The following is a 4,666-nucleotide window of genomic DNA, read 5'->3' as shown; positions in this document are numbered from 1 at the left end:
AGCCCCAGATCGAGGGAGATTATCAGTGGTCTTGTATGTCTTCCATTTCCTAATAATTGCTCCCACAGTTGATTTCTTCAAACCAAGCTGCTTACCTATTGCAGATTCGGTCTTCCCAGCCTGGTGCAGGTCTACAATTTTGTTTCTGGTGTCCTTTGACAGCTCTTTGTTCTTGGCCATAGTGGAGTTTGGAGTGTGACTGTTTGAGGTTGTGGACAGGTGTCTTTTATACTGATAACAAGTTCAAACAGGTGCCATTAATACAGGTAACGAGTGGAGGACAGAGGAGCCTCTTAAAGAAGAAGTTACAGGTCTGTGAGAGCCAGAAATCTTGCTTGTTTGTAGGTGACCAAATACTTATTTTCACCATAATTTGCAAATAAATTCATTAAAAATCCTACAATGTGATTTTCTGGAAAAAAAAATCTCAATTTGTCTGTCATAGTTGACGTGTACCTATGATGCAAATTACAGGCCTCTCTCGTCTTTTTAAGTGGAAGAACTTGCACAATTGGTGGCTGACTAAATACTTTTTTTCCCCACTGTACATGCTAAAATCGCCACTGGTTCTTTTATATTCTCAAACGTACAGCAGTGCCTATAATGATGTCCTTCAATACAGGCATAACATGTTGGAGTGATGCTTCTATGCAAATGTTGTTGATCAGTAGGCTACTATAAGTCCCAAATGGAAGGCAAACAGATTGTTTGTAATCTGTAGCATCATAGACTCCACTGATCAGCCAAAACAAGCGCAATAACTCAATGCATGCACACTCCTACTGAATATGCATTCTGAGTAGGCCTATGCCATCTTAATTTGCCCAGTTTATGAAGAGATTTACCATTCAAATAAAATGATTACCATTGTTGTTATGTAGCTTGTTTTTACCAAAGTCAAATGTATTGTTTCATTTTAAATTGATGCATTAATGCATACATGGCTGTCTCTGGGAAATTGACATCAATGTTAAAATGTAATGATATTGAATATCGGCCTAAAATATCAACGTAAAAACAAATCCATATCGGTCGTTCTCTACTTTATAGTTTGCCACTTTTGACAGGAGCCCTATGGGCCCTGGTGGTCAAGGTAGTGCACTATATAGGGAAAGGGGTGCCATTTGAGACAGAACCAATGTCTCCACCAAGCCAATGCTTTGAGATTTGTGGTGTAGAGAATTCTTTGCACCGTGCCTTATATTCTCTTATTCTTAAACAAACCTTAAGCTTTAGAAAATGACACAGACAACGACTTCTGAGTACATGTAAAATATCTTTAGTTATGCAATTGCAGGTAGAAATTAATACAGAGTCACACAGGATTTGGATGGCTCCTCATAAGTTCTACAAAAGTGTCTAAAACAATATCTGCCTTTTATACAAGTACTCCCCTCCCTGGCAGATCAGGAGCCACCTTGATTTCTTCTTGTGGCTATGTGTATCGGGTCATAGCGCACAAACAAGTGATAACGTTAGCTCCGTTACTGCCCATATCTCCACACAGCTGTGCCCTTGGAAGATAGTAAAAGACAGAATGTACTGAAAAACTGTGGTCAATGAGGCTCTGTCTTAACCGTGTGACCAGGTTGCTCAGAAGCAACGAGAAATTGAAACAATACAGGTCTATCTGTTCCTCAGTTTATCTCTATCCCATGTCCTTGACTACACGTTCAGACCAGCTGCAGGGAGCTAGAGGGGACCCTCCTTATGAAAAGCACAGCATTGGTAGTTAGGAAATGTCTCTACTATTGTTAAGCATATTAATTGTTAACTGTTAATATTAAACAAATCAGGCAAATATGTGTATTCCCCATCAGTGGGAAATAGACTGCAGGTGGCTTGCAATGCAGCCAGATGATTATATCAATTCATGGGCACTTACTTTAAAATGCAATTTTATATTTTTGTGTTGTTGCCTAATAAGTGTCTTTCTTCCATATATTTTAATAGTGCCATCGTCATCTGTCCGCCAGTCATTTATCCATGGTCCACACACACGTCACAACACTGCCTACGTACTTCTTTTGGTTAACCTGTTTCCATGCATCAATCTGGTGCACAGAGACTTGCAGGTTTGTGTCAAGTTACCAAACACCTCTTCCTCCACAACGGCAGAACTGCAAATGACAAGGCCGTCGTATCTCGTTTCAACATAACCATCATCATCCATGCCACAAATCAATGACATCACAAACACTTCCACTGCAGAGATGGACTATGTCCATATACCTGTTAGACTCTCCATCTTTACCTCTGAGTGACTTCTTTGATGAGGTAGTGGAATAAATACATCTCGTAGGGAAGCAGTGTGGACGCACATTGGTTCACTGCAACGCAGGAGTGAGTCGCTCAGCTACAGTGGCTTGCGAAAGTATTCACGGCCCTTGGTATTTTTCCTATTTTGTTGAATACAAAGTCAATACTTTGTAGAGCCACCTTTTACAGCAATTACAGCTGCAAGTCTCTTGGGGTATGTCTCTATAAGCTTGGCACATCTAGCCACTGGGATTTTTGCCCATTCTTCAAGGCAAAACTGCTCCAGCTCCTTCAAGTTGGATGGGTTCCGCTGGTGTACAGCAATCTTTAAGTCATACCACAGATTCTCAATTGGATTGAGGTCTGGGCTTTGACTAGGCCATTCCAAGACATTTCAATGTTTCCCCTTAAACCACTCGAGTGTTGCTTTAGCAGTATGCTTAGGGTCATTGTCCTGCTGGAAGGTGAACCTCCGTCCCAGTCTCAAATCTCTGGAAGACTGAAACAGGTTTCCCGCAAGAATTTCCCTGTATTTAGCGCCATTCATCATTCCTTCAATTCTGACCAGTTTCCCAGTCCCTGCCGATGAAAAACATCCCCACAGCATGATGCTGCCACCACCATGCTTCACTGTGGGGATGGTGTTCTCGGGATGATGAGAGGTGTTGGGTTTGCGCCAGACATAGCGTTTTCCTTGATGGCCAAAAAGCTCAATTTTAGTCTCATCTGACCAGAGTACCTTCTTCCATATGTTTGGGGAGTCTCCCACATGCCTTTTGGCGAACACCAAACGTTTATGCTTAGTTTTTTTCTTTAAGCAATGGCTTTTTTCTGTCCACTCTTCCGTAAAGCCCAGCTCTGTGGAGTGTACGGCTTAAAGTGGTCCTATGGACAGATACTCCAATCTCCGCTGTGGAGCTTTGCAGCTCCTTCAGGGTTATCTTTGGTCTCTTTGTTGCCTCTCTGATTAATGCCCTCCTTGCCTGGTCCGTGAGTTTCGGTGGGCGGCACTCTCTTGGCAGGTTTGTTGTGGTGCCATATTCTTTCAATTTTTTTTATAATGGATTTAATGGTGCTCCGTGGGATGTTCAAAGTTTCTGATATTTTTTTATAACCCAACCCTGATCTGTACTTCTCCACAACTTTGTCCCTGACCTGTTTGGAGAGCTCCTTGGTCTTCATGGTGCCGCTTGCTTGGTGGTGCCCCTTGCTTAGTGGTGTTGCAGACTCTGGAGCCTTTCAGAACAGGTGTGTGTATATATATATATACTGAGATCATGTGACAGATCATTTGACACTTAGATTGCACACAGGTGGACTTTATTTAACTAATTATGTGACTTCTGAAGGTAATTGGTTGCACCAGATCTTATTTAGGGGCTTCATAGCAAAGGGGGTGAATACATTTGCACGCACCACTTTTCCGTTATTTATTTTTTAGAATTTTCTGAAACAAGTTCTTTTTTTCATTTCACTTCACCAATTTGGAGGAGTATTTTGTGTATGTCCGTTACATGAAATCCAAAATAAAAATATATTTATAGTACAGCTTGTAATGCAACAAAATAGGAAAAACGCCAAGGGGGATGCATAGTTTTGCAAGGCACTGTACGCTCAGCCTTTAATGCAGGCTTGGTGGGTCTAATTAAGTACCATGGAATGACACTTTGACGCCCACAAACGGGTCAAATCTTCTCAACCTATTATCAGGCCAAATTGTGGATTCTGGAAGCAACTAATCCAGTATGTGTGCAAGCTCTGTGGTTGTGTCACGGTCACAGTAACTTCCCCCATGGGTGAAATACCTGACATTTATTAAGAGGAGACCAGGGGTATGCTTCCTCTTTGAAATTCACTGTTTGTTAAAATGATCCCTTGTAAACACATCTTAATATCTTATTTTATAGAGCCCCACAGTGGAGGTGTCATAATGCCCATTAAACCTAGCGGTCAAACAGCGAAATGGTTCCAATCGTTTTTCCACCATTCATTTTTCCCATAGGGAATTTTAGAAATACTTAAAATAAGGGCTGTGTTTCGTGTAGGCTTGACGTTTTGATAACCATGTAAATCTCTCTTGGACAAGGTGACTTTTATCAATATATTAAGCTCTATTTACTCTCAGATTCGAAAATGCTAATTAGTATCAAGGTTGACTAGAAATCCCTGCAAGCTCCTGTATGTCATCTCTACCTGACACCTTTGCTAGCAGGTATTGTGTCAATTTAAAACTTGCACAAGACAGTTCACAGAATTCAGTTCAAAGAAATGTTGCCAATTTATTAATTACAAAATTTAGCTAACATTATATAATTAATCCAGAGATTCTTACCTTTGCCTCAATTCGTCAGTGTCGTCCAGATCATCATGGCATTTGTAGTTCTTCATGATAGCCACATTAGCAGCT

General features: G+C 41.0%; 1 pseudogene; it reads left to right on the top strand.

Annotated features, from left to right (window-relative positions):
- Window positions 1-2,044: 2,044 nt before the first annotated feature.
- Window positions 2,045-4,108, top strand: LOC121587350 (annotated as a pseudogene).
- The last annotated feature ends 558 nt before the right edge of the window (window positions 4,109-4,666 follow it).

Source organism: Coregonus clupeaformis, chromosome 18 (assembly GCF_020615455.1).
Source record: "Coregonus clupeaformis isolate EN_2021a chromosome 18, ASM2061545v1, whole genome shotgun sequence".
NCBI lineage: Eukaryota > Metazoa > Chordata > Actinopteri > Salmoniformes > Salmonidae > Coregonus > Coregonus clupeaformis.
The sequence above is the reverse complement of the archived record's forward strand: the minus strand, read 5'-3'. Positions and strand labels throughout refer to the sequence as shown.